General features: G+C 36.1%; 1 protein-coding gene across 2 annotated transcripts in view; it reads left to right on the forward strand.

Moving 5' to 3' along the window:
- The window catches only part of kank1a (KN motif and ankyrin repeat domains 1a), a 110,032-nt gene that overhangs the window by 73,129 nt on the left and 24,374 nt on the right, over positions 1–12,529 (forward strand). The window lies entirely within an intron of this gene.

The following is a 12,529-nucleotide window of genomic DNA, read 5'->3' on the forward strand; positions in this document are numbered from 1 at the left end:
AAACAACTTTTTTCTCGCAGATTCACCACTTTAAATCTCCCAAATCTGCGCATTTTTTCTCGTAGATTTGCTTTTTTAAAATCTAAATATTACCCCCCTCCCCCGGGTCCGTATGTTTTGTTTTTTTTACACATTCTGGCAGTATGTAATATCCTCCAATATTCTCTAGGGTTGAAATTTGTAATTTGCAAGTATTTCAATGAGTGTCCTATTAAGGATTAATCTTTTAATTTACATAACAGCTTCTGGAGGAGCTTTGTGAAGTCTGCTGTTGCAGCCTGGGCTTCATACTTTTGTAGAAATCGTAATACAAACAACTGCAAACAAACAACACATTTGAAAGATGCCTAATGAAATAGTAGTGAGTTGCATTAAGAGATTAGTATCTAGTGGTTGTTTTTTTTTACAACCTGTAAGGTTTTAGCTGTTAGCCTTGATAGCTTGTCTCCTTGTACAGTGTAAAGTTAAACAGTGAAGAAGTGAAGAAGATAAGATAAAGTTTAGTTTATCACCAGCCAGGGAAGTTGCTGTGTAGCACTTACTGTAGGAAGATTGCAAATACAAAGTGTGCAAATGTAAAAATAAATACACCAATAAGATACATAAACAGCCCCTCCCACTGCTGTTTGCTCGTCGTATAAGCTCGTGTGGAGGAAGAAATAAAGGAAACATTCCTACACCTATTTTATCTTATTAAACTGGAAAAATACAAGCAAACAGCTTCTGAATTTTATGTTTCTCTCTTTCACCAAACTGAAATTTTCCTTCTCACCAAACCGAACGAAATAACGAAAACTAGAATTGAAAAAACATTTTCGTTAACTGAAATAAAAATAAAAACGAGAGTTAAAAATAAAAAATAAAAACGATATATGCATCCTATATTTAGTTTTTATTTTCAAGTACCAAAACATTTCATTGAGCAAATTTGTCGTTTTTATTGTAGTAAATAGTATCATTTTTCAACTCGGATTTCATGATTTTTGTGTATTTTTTGGGCTCAATATGTTGATAAAGTAGGTTAAAGTGAGAAAATAACTGTCAGATCATATAGGTGAAGAAAAAATGGATACCAAATATGGGTATAGTAAACATTTTTTATGTGATACATAGGGTTGACACGAATTTTCAACTCGATACCGATACTCAGGAAAATATTCAATACCATTTCCGATACCCCCAGGATAAAAACAAAGACCCCAAAATTTAACAGAAATATTTTTATTAACAAGAAAAATGCAACATGTAAAAATGAACAGAACCACAGGTTAAATATTTATAATAAAAAACAGTTGTGCAAAAAGAAACTGCAACTATGATAACAAGCTTCAGGTCTGAGGTAGTGCACAAAATAAATAAATACAATAAACAATAACAATTAGAACAATATTTTTGACTGTGTGTGTTGCTGTTTGGTTGCAGGTCGACTTTTCTCTGCTTCATTCTGGGAAAATAACACTTTTCAGTCACCAACATTTATGTAAACGTATTAACTCTATGCTTATGTATACTTACTTTTGAAAATGAGTATCGTATCCGGATACAATGTTTTAGTCTCGATACTTTTTTGAGTATCGATACTTTTGACAACCCTATTTTATTGTAGCAAATAGTATCATTTTCCAACTCGGATTTCATGATTTTTGTGTATTTTTGGGGCTCAATATGTTGATGAAATAGGTTAAACTGAGAAAATAATTGTCAGATCATGTAGGTGAAGAAAAATGGATACATAATATGGGTATAGTAAACATATTTTATGTGATACATGAAGGGCAAAATCAGAAGTATTCAAAAACGGCCAAAGTAGGCTCAGACCCCAGAGGGTTAAAAAAAACCCAAATCTGGTAAAGAAAATGAAAACCACGACACCAAAAGCATCTTTCCTCCTGTGATGAGTGTGTCTAAGATGTGAACCCTGCAGGCTGAGTCACGCCTCGGAGCAGACCGCCATGTTTTTGGCGTGAATGCCGCCAGTCTTAGTGGACAGAAACACAGAGAGCATCGGTCAACCAGTCGACCCCCCACAGCTCATTCAAACCCAGCTGCCACTAGAAATACCCCGTGGAACTGTTTTATTACTGCGCCCCATCACTCACTTTCCTATTGTGTGTGTGTGTGTGTGTGTGTTAGCTTCTAATAATGTGTGCCAAAGGGGAAGGGTGCTGAGTCTCTGTAAACTAAAGAGGATAATTGTTTTATTCACTGGACTCTTGGTGTCTTTACACAACAGTGTTTGATGAATAGATGTTCCACTGGTTTGTTTAAGTGAGACAGTAACTTAGTGGGCACTAATCTGTTTATTGTTGGTCCTCTGCAGGCAGTTTGCATCTACAATACAGTGGTGACACTGCAGAGCATGCAGGGTAATGAGGCTATGTGCACTACATAAACTATTTTATTGCTTTATAGCAAGTGGGTAATTTTTTTGTGTATTTATTTTTATTGTTTTCATAACAGAAAAATATATACAAATTAGAGACAGTTGGTGGAGCTACACAGAACAATACATGTTTGTTTTTTTGACAGAGTTTTTGGCACGAGACAAACAAAACAAGGCTATAACATAAACGGCACAGCAACAGAATAGCACTAATTCAGTTTTTAGACATTAAATCAAGAAAAGATTGCCAGATTTTAAAAAAGATATCCTCTTTAGAAGATATGATGTACCTGATTTTCTCCAAGTGTAATACATTTCCCAGCTCTCTCAACCACATTTCGAATGTAGGAGCCCTTTCAGATTTCCAAGACTGTAGAATTAGCTTTCTGGCTAACAATGTTGAAAGGGAGATAGCCTTTAATAGCTTCATCACTACTTTTCACACTATCTGGATTAGCCACTCCAAATGCAAATGGGTAATTTTTTATGTGCAATATAAAACAAAAAGCTACTCCTTGTTATACAGTATTTATGTTCACTTAAATTAACGGTTTCAATAAAACTACTTGTGACATGTCATATTTGGCTTTGACTGAACATTTGCTCTCACTTTGTGATAAAATATGGGGATATATATCGATATTCAGCCTAAATATATCAGGATATGACTTTTGGTCCCTCTCGCCCAGCCCTACAAGGAACCGATTAAAAAAAAAAAAATGTGCAGGAAAGATCAAAAAGCCCAAAGGGCTCTTAAATCTATAAATAACTACACTTTACTTAAATTACAGTAACTTAGTGGGAACTAATCTGTTTATTGTTGGTCCTCTGCAGGCAGTTTGCATCTACAATACAGTGGTCACACTGCAGAGCATGCAGGGTAATGAGGCAAATTGGATCCAGCTTTGTGCACTACATAAACTATTTTATTGCTTTATAGCAAATGGGTCACTTTTAATGTGCAATATGAATAGTTTTTGCTGGTTCACTGCTGGCATGTTTGCTATTTGTATTGCATGCACCATGTCTGAAATATAAATGACTAATTCCCAGTGATTCTCAGAGGTGACTGATATTTTTGTCATGCAGAGGGAGAAAAAGAAGAACAGCATAATGTGTGTATTTTTCTAATAAAACAGCTGCTTAGCTTAGCATAGAGAGTTGAAACTAAAGGAAACTGCTAGCTTTGCTCTGTGCAAAGGCAACAAACTGAGTTTTATTTGAAAGGTCCCTTTAATTACTTTTTTTGGTAATTTTGTGTCTTTTTTATAATTTTGTTTCTATTTTTAATAATTGTGTCTTTTTTAATAATTTTGTGTCTTTTTTTAAATAATTTTGTGTCTTTTTGGGCTATTTTGTGTCTTTTTTAAAATAATTTTGTTTCTTTTTTAAGTAATTTAGTTTTTTCTGTCATTTTGTGTCTTTTTCCAATAATTTTGTGTCATTTTTTGGTCATTTTGATACTGCCTCCAGTGACCCCCAGGTAATTTGAGTTTGAGACCCCTGCTATAGACCAATTATTTGTATACAAACATTAACAAAGCCCACACAAACCTGTTGCAAAAAAAAAAAAAAAACAGAAAAAAAAACATGCGTGACACTAGAGTGACATGTTCTGATAAGAGGTCTGTAAAAATGACTAAAATAGCTAAATATTAAGATAGTTTTGCTTGACCATCTATGAGAAAAGGTTTGAGGGGAAAAGGTTTTTCCAAAGCGCCTGGTGTTTGCAGAGGAAGCCCAAACATTTCCTCCAGGCTGCATCATCATGTACAGAGTGAAGTTGTTGAATTTGGCAGCAGAGTCTGGCACGGCCCTGTGACTTTCTACAAGAAGCTCATACATCAGTCTGCTCCGTCTCTGCTGCCTCCGTTTGGTTTGAAAAGGGCAGGAATGTGAAGCTTTAATGCACTTATTGTCTTTTTGTCTTGTTTCCTGTTATTTTTTTCTAATAAGAACGGATGTGTCCGTGTTCCTGCATGGTGTTGAGCTGCAGCAGTGTGAGGCGTTGATCAAACGCTGCCTCCACTCTTCTAGTGAGTAATTAGGCGTATAGAGCTGACGGGCAGAGCCAGGAAATACCAGGCTGGCTGGATGAGAACGGACCTGTACAAGTGTTGCAGCCACCAGAGTCCCTCCACCCAGCTGCTGGCTCCATACTTTACTCTCACTCAGTCTGTGTGAGCAGCACTGTGTGTTCTTCCTCTGTGCAGCTGTGTGTGTGTGAGACACCAGTACAAGTGTGTAACGTCTCTGTCCACTCAGTTTGTACAATTGTGAGGAAGTTCAAATCAAACTTTATTTATATAGCACTTTTCATACATATATATATGAAATATAAATTGTGTCTTTTTTAAGTTATTTATTTATTTTTCTGTCATTTTGTGACTTTTTTTGGTCATTTTGTGTCTTTTTTTTGTGGTAATTTTGGGTTTTTTCTGTCTTTTTGAGACTTTTTTTGGTCTTTTTTTTTTGGTCATTTTGTGTCTTTTTTTAAGAAATTCATTTTTTTCCTGTCATTTTGTGTCTTTTTTTTGGTCATTTTGTGTCTTTTTTTGGTCATTTTGTCTTTTTTTTTGTCATTTTTTGTCTTTTTAAAGTAATTTAGGTTTTTTCTGTCATTTTGTGACTTTTTTTGGTTATTTTGTGTCTTTTTTTGTAATTTTGTGTCTTTTTTGGTCATTTTGTCTTTTTGGTCATTTTGTGTCTTTTTTTGGTCATTTTGTGTCTTTTTTTTGGTCATTGTGTCTTTTTTTGGTCATTTTGTGTCTTTTTAAAGTAATTTAGGTTTTTTCTGTCATTTTGTGACTTTTTTTGGTCATTTTGTGTCTTTTTTTTTAAGTAATTTAGTTTTTTTCTGTCATTTTGTGACTTTTTTGGTCATTTTGTGTCTTTTTTTGGTCATTTTGTGTCTTTTTTTTGGTCATTTTGTGTCTTTTTTTAAGTAATTTAGTTTTTTTTCTGTCATTTTGTCTTTTTTAAGTAATTTAGTTTTTTTTCTGTCATTTTGTGACTTTTTTTGGTCATTTTGTGTCTTTTTTTTAAAGTAATTTAGTTTTTTTCTGTCATTTTGTGACTTTTTTTGGTCATTTTGTGTCTTTTTTTTTTGGTCATTTTGTGTCTTTTTATGTCATTTTGTGTCTTTTTTAAGTAATTTAGTTTTTTTTCTGTCATTTTGTGACTTTTTTTGGTCATTTTGATACTGCCCCCAGCAGCCCCCAGGTAATTTGAGTTTAAGGCTCCTGCTTTAGAGCTCATATATACTGTGAATGTTGGATAATATATTTTAATATTCCAGCTGAGAGTAGTAGAGCAAGACATTGTGTTCTTCCTCTGTGCAGCTGTGTGTCTGTGAGACACCAGTACAAGTGTGTAACGTCTCTGTCCACTCAGTTTGTACAATTGTGAGGAAGTATCTGTTTGTATTCTCAGCTCAGAGTTGCAGCTTTTCACTATTTACTGCTGTTACAATGGGTTTAATGTCAAAATAGAGAAATAATTAAAGGATAAATCCACATAAAGTGTCTCAGGAGCATAAAGATCCATCTGGAGCCTCTGAAAAAGCTTCAACTCCTCCACAGTTCTAACAAAAGATATTTCCTTAAGGTTTTTTTGATTATAGTCTAACTTTGATTAAGCATGGGACAAAATTAACATTTAATGTCTCCGTTATCTTGGTCAGAATGATTGAAATTCTCAATATTACTTGGAGCCTGGCAAGATGATGCCCAATTCTTGCGTGATCTTGTAATATTTTATTTATTTATTGTTGTTTGCACTTAAAAAACATACAATCATAAAGAAAGAACAGTACAAGAAACTGATAAAAAATGTGCAGGAAAGATCAAGATCCCTCTTAAACCTATAAATAACTACACTTTACTTAAATTACATAGCTTGCAGGTTCCACCTTCTTAAATTTGCTGCTTTTACTCAAATATGATAATAAACTGATTTTTGGAGCACAACTCATAATGCACATTTTTCACTATTTTGTGACATTTTGTAGGGGAAAAAAAGACTAAGCAGGAAAATAATTTGCAGAAAATAATCATGAGCTGCAGCCAGACATCCAAGATATTACTGATTAAAACCTAATTTAAACTTTTGCAAATATTCATGCACATAGCCAACAAAACACTATGATACAAAGGTGATCAGAACATCCGTAGGGATTTTTTTGAGCTTGGTCTTAAATTAATTTAAAAAGGAACATGATTCTTTTTCCGCACCTTGATAGATAAATGAGAATTTAGCAACAGAAGTCCTACAGAAAGGAATATGTAAGTCATTCATTCGTCTTGTAAGATGTGCATGATATTAAGAATTAAACTCAAAGTAACTATAAAAACGATGAGGTAGAGATGCAGGAAGGCAAATGACTTTATACATATCATGGGAATCATTGTTCCATCTTAATTTTCTGAAAGAAAAACTGATTAAATGTTTTGTTTATTAAACAAAAAAACAAACAAAAAAATGCCTTCGACAAACCCGTCGAGGCCAAGTTGATGCCTTCAAACTTTACAAAGATGAGAAACTGAGAAAAATAATTTCATGTTTTTGTTGCGTTGATGAAATAAAAGATGAATAGTTTCATCTTTTATCTAAAATGGCTCATTGTTTTAACCTAGAAGGATGAGAAAACATGAAGCCCGGTACAAAACAAGTTATTTCTCTCCAAAAAGAAGAAAACTTTACTTCTACAGCCACATTATTATGTCTATAATACTACCTAATACTACACTGAACACAATACTTTGAGTGCATTATCAGCTGTATTTTATCACCTAAAGCAGCTATTCTCAACCTTGGGGTCGGGACCCCAATTGGGGTCGCGAGATGATTTCTGGGGGTCGCCAAATCATTTTGGAAGTCAGCTCTGTCTCCACTGTGTTAAAGTGTTCATGTGTTAATGTGTTTTAGTCTTTTTGGTAACTTAATGTCATTTTTTTGTCATATTGTGTCTTTTTTTGATCATTTTGTGGTCAATTTGTGTCTTTTTTGGTCATTTTGTTTCCTTTTTTTGGTCATTTTCTGTCTTTTTTTAGTCATTTTCTGTCTTTTTGGCAATTTTGTTTCTTTTTTGATAATTTTGTGTCTTTTTTGGTCATTTTGTGTCTTTTCTGGTAGTTTTGTGTCTTTTTTGATCATTTTGTGGTCAATTTGTGTCTTTTTTTTAGTCATTTTGTTTACTTTTTTTGGTCATTTTCTGACTTTTTTTAGTCATTTTCTGTCTTTTTGGTAATTTTGTTTCTTTTTTTGGTCATTTTGTGAATTTTTTTTTGTCATTTTGTGCCTTTTCTGGTAGTTTTGTTTCCTTTTTTGATCATTTTGTGGTCAATTTGTGTCTTTTTTTGGTCATTTTGTGTCTCTTTTGGTCATTTTGTTTCTTTTTTGGGTGATCTGAACTGTACATGTGAGATTCTGTTCAGTGTGCGGAACTACTGACCTAAAGAACTGTGTAATGTCGAAGTAAATAGAAACAGATTCAGAGTGAATAAATCAGTGGTTTCTGTGCACCGTTTGCATAACAAACAACTGTCGGACACTTTTAGAGCCAGTAGCTTAAAGCATTCAGTCTCTGGGGGAACTGTTAGGATGTTAAAAGGCTTTTGTCAGCTCTAAATTTAGACTTTTACAGAGCCGGTGAAAAATAAGCCAAGCCCTGGTTGTATATTTTTCCTCACAGATTCAACATCAGGGTCCAAAGTTGGCCTTCAGCGCAGTATTTTAAGAGCAAACACACACAGAGCGAGAGAGTTCAGGGGCTTAAAGTTACTGAAAAGGAGGTTCAGAAAGGTTTCAGTTGGTGCAACATTTGAGATGCACGAGTGCCAAAAAATACAGAAAAATCAAACAAGATATCTTTATTTCTCACAAAAAGACGAGTCATGATAAGCCCCGATGTTCTGATGTGTTTTAAAAGGGATTTTACGCAGAAACTGGAAACATGTGCTGCTGTTACTGCTGCTTATTTGGCTCCCAAGTGGAGTGTGAATAATTAGATATCAGCGTAATTGACTTTTAATTAAAGAGCAACATCGTTCAGTCAGCACGTGGTTTCTGTTGGAAACATCTGAGTGAGAAAGTTTAACAGCAACATTTTCGTTGGCGGTAGCCGCAGAAAATCAAATATTGCACGTTTAAAGTACCAAAAATTAAAAGTCATCATGATGCAGAATTGCTGGTTTCAATATAATGCATATTAGATTAGTGTTTTTACTGTACTTTACTATTAAAATTTACACTTACTAATGGCACAATTAATCAAATTTTAATCGTGATTGCGATTTTGGCCTCCACGATTAAATTAACCTGATCGTCGGCGATATTTCCATTTTAAAATGCGTCTCTCCTGCAGATCTAATCAACACTTTCTACACCAGTAGTCCACCAACCACCAGGGGGCGGGCCGTGTTTCTCCCCTGAAAAAAGCCTGGTTGCTGATTGGATAGAACGCTAAGCAGGATGTGACGTAGTACTCGACGCCACAACAACACGCGACATTTGTAAAAGCCGGCGAAGCAGTGTTGCCAACTTAGCAACTTAGTTGCTATATTTAGCGACTTTTCAGGCTCCCTTAGAGACTTTTTTTTTTTTTTTAAAAGCGACTGGTGACAAATCCAGCAACTTTTTCTGGTGTTATTGGAGACTTTTGGAGACTCGTTCTTACTCTTCTTAACGAGCTGCGGGGGCCGGAGGCTCGTTAAGAAGAGTAAGAACGAGTCGAAGCGGCACAGTCCTCCTGCAGCAGTCTCTCCCAGCTGCAGAGCCGGAGGGGATGTTAAACCCTTAGCGTCCAGTCTGCAAATTACTAATAGGCTAACAGTTAGCTCTGTAGCAGTACAGTGTATATGTGCTAACAGGCTAACAGTTAGCTCTGTAGCAGTACAGTGTGTATGTGCTAGCGGGCTAACAGTTAGCTCTGTAGCAGTACAGTGTGTATGTGCTAACAGGCTAACAGTTAGCTCTGTAGCAGTACAGTGTGTATGTGCTAACAGGCTAACCGTTAGCTCTTTAGCAGTACAGTGTGTATGTGGTAACAGGCTAACAGTTAGCTCTGTAGCAGTACAGTGTGTATGTGGTAACAGGCTAACAGTTAGCTCTGTAGCAGTACAGTGTGTATGTGCTAACAGGCTAACAGTTAGCTCTGTAGCAGTACAGTGTGTATGTGCTGCTGCTGCAGGAGGTGTTCACTTAGCGATCTCTGTTTGTTTACAACAAGCACCAGACACTAAAAACTGTTGCTATTGTTTGTTTAACAGTAGTGCAATAAAAATACAGATGTTTTCCCTAACATGATGAATAATCGTGATTACAATATTGATCAGAATAATCATGATTATCATTTTGGCCATAATCGTGCAGCCCTACTCACTAATGCAGAGGGAAGTAAAGAGGGGACTTTAATGTGGGTGGAGGTCCCTTTTTAAAATCCCTTAAATACTTGCTGTGCTGACTCATCTTGGTGGAGCTCAATTTGGAGAAAAACATGCACATCATCTCCAGAAAATGTGTCTTTCACTGGCAGACAGTTTGAGGTGGGGATGAAGACTCTGTGAAACGTTTAAAGGATAACCCATTTTATATTCATTGATGAAAAGAAGCTCTTTAGATGGTGAGAGGACAGTGAGCTGTCTGTCTCTGCTGGCTGTCTAGCTGTTGTGTAATCTCTGTCACATTGACAATGTAACAGCTGCTGATAACTGGAGCAGACTCCCGGCCCGTCACTGGAACGTGACCCTTCACTTGTCCCGTGTTGATGAGGTCATCGCTCAGCTGTTCGGGGTCTTGGCCGTACCAGAGGGTCGCCTATCACTCCTGTGTGTGTGTGTGTGTGTGTGTGTGTGTGTGTGTGTGTGTGTGTGTGTGAGAGAACATGGCTGGGGCAGAGGGGAACAGCAGCACTGGACTGTGACTGTGCTGCCTCACAGATTATTTATATCAGACAAAAAAAACAGGATGTGCTTATTTCAGGTCCGATCAGGAGAGAAAACACAGCTCAGGGTGTTGTTTTGGGAAGTGAACTAAAAAGTTGTTCCTGAAAATGAACAGAAACGGTTTGGTTTTACAAACAAACCTGCACGAATATTTGCAAAAGTTTAAATTACGTTTTAATCAGTAATATCTTAGGTGTCGGGCTGCAGCTCATGATTATTTTCTGCAAATTATTTTCCTGCTTAGTCTTTTTTTTCCCCATATAAAATGTCACAAAAAAGTGAAAAATGTGCAGTATGAGTTCCAAGAGCCCAGTGTTGTGTTCCAAGATATCTCCAAAAAATCAATCGATATATATATCGATATATTTTTTATATTGATATATTTTTTAAATGTGATATGGAATTTTGGCCATATCGCATATATCAATATAGTTAAAAATATTTAAAAAATAAATAAAAGCAAAAGATCACAGTGTAATCTTTGCTTTCAGGTAAGCTGCAGCTTTAATTAAAAAAATATATATATTTAAATACTTTATGGAGCTTTGATTTTTTTTTAAAAGGTACTCCTGTTGTTATACAGTATTTATGTTCAGTTAAATAAACAGTTTCAATAAAACTACTTGTGACATGTCATATTTGACTTTGACTGAACATTTGCTCTCACTTTGTGATAAAAATATCTAATATTTAAATATTTATAATATGCCGGTTATATATCGTAGATTGATATTCAGCCTAAATTGTTTTCACAAGCAATTTCACTACATTCTGACAATTCATTGGACTAAGATATACTAAAATCAATAAAGTAAGTCTGCAGCCAGCTGCATCAGGAGTTTTATTTACACACAAACTGACCTTTGATACATACTTGTGAAAGTTGGAATCGACTAAATCAGCCATTCTCAACCTTAGGGTCCCGACCCTAATTGGGGTCGCGAGATGATTTCTGGGGGTCGACAAATCATTTTGGAAGTCAGCTCTGTCTTCACTGTGTTAAAGTGCTCATGTGTTTTAGTCTTTTTGGTCCTTTGATGTCTTTTTTTGTCATTTTGTTTCTTTTTTTGGTAATTTTGTGTCTTTTTTGGTCATTGTGTGTTTTTTCTGGTTATTTTGTGTATTTTTTTTTATCATTTTGTGGTCAATTTGTGTTTTTTCTGGTCATTTTGTGTCTTTTTTGGTCAATTTGTGGTCAACTTGAGTCCTTTTTTGCTTAATTTTATGTATTTTTGCGGTCATTTTGTGTCCTTTTTTTTTTAATCTGAACTGTGCGCGTGAAATTCTGTTCAGTGAGCTCGGGTCGCAGACAACATGCATGTTAAAATGGGGGTCGCTACTCAAAAAGGTTGAGAACTACTGGACTAAATAACGCTCTACTTGGTGAAAGCTTGTTCTGCAAAGTATAAACCAGAGTGTGAAAGTTTGACATGTACAGTAGCAGAGCTATTCGTCTCAACAACAGGCTGTTATTGTCCTGAGTTCAGCTCAATAACTGGACTCTTATTTGGGAAGGGAAGCTCTGGGCTCAGAGCCTCACAGGATTGGACGAGGCAGCTGTCCAATAGTGCGGCAGAGCAGTTTACACCAATAGTGGAACTTTTTTCCCCCCCCTCCTTGTGGAGCGAGGATTGAGAAAGAGTGCACAGAGTGAGAAGAAACAGCAGTTGAGTTAAGTCCTGTCCAGCAGAGAGAGGAAAGGAGTGAAGGAGGAATGGGGAGAGTGCTGCTGCTCTGAGGTGAGTGCAGCTTCAACAACATGGATTTGAGGTTTTAGCAGCAGGCTTTAAGCCTTGTAATTCCCTCCTCTGTTGTAGCTGTGAATGGGAAAGATTGACAGGGAGGAGAAGAAAGTAGTAGCCCGGTGGGGTGGACCGGAGAGGAAGAGCTGGCTGTTTATTTCCAGCCTGTGTTTGCTTTAGTCGGCGAGAGTTCCTGGCATACCAAGAACAAGACGCTGCATTTAGCCAACACGGTGTGAATGTAGTGGAGTCTCCTAATGGCCTGGAAAGCTGACTGGCTCTGTGTGAGTGTGTGTGTGTGGAGTTTGGACTCTAAGCAGCTTTAAATGATCTGTACAAAGTGTATGAACTTTAGAAATTCATTGCAGCCTATATTTTTCCTCATTTCTGTCTTCAGACTTTGCTCAAAATGCAATACTTTATTGTTAATTAGTGTCAGATGTTGACACAACAGATGGATT

Source organism: Centropristis striata, chromosome 7 (assembly GCF_030273125.1).
Source record: "Centropristis striata isolate RG_2023a ecotype Rhode Island chromosome 7, C.striata_1.0, whole genome shotgun sequence".
NCBI classification, from domain to species: domain Eukaryota; kingdom Metazoa; phylum Chordata; class Actinopteri; order Perciformes; family Serranidae; genus Centropristis; species Centropristis striata.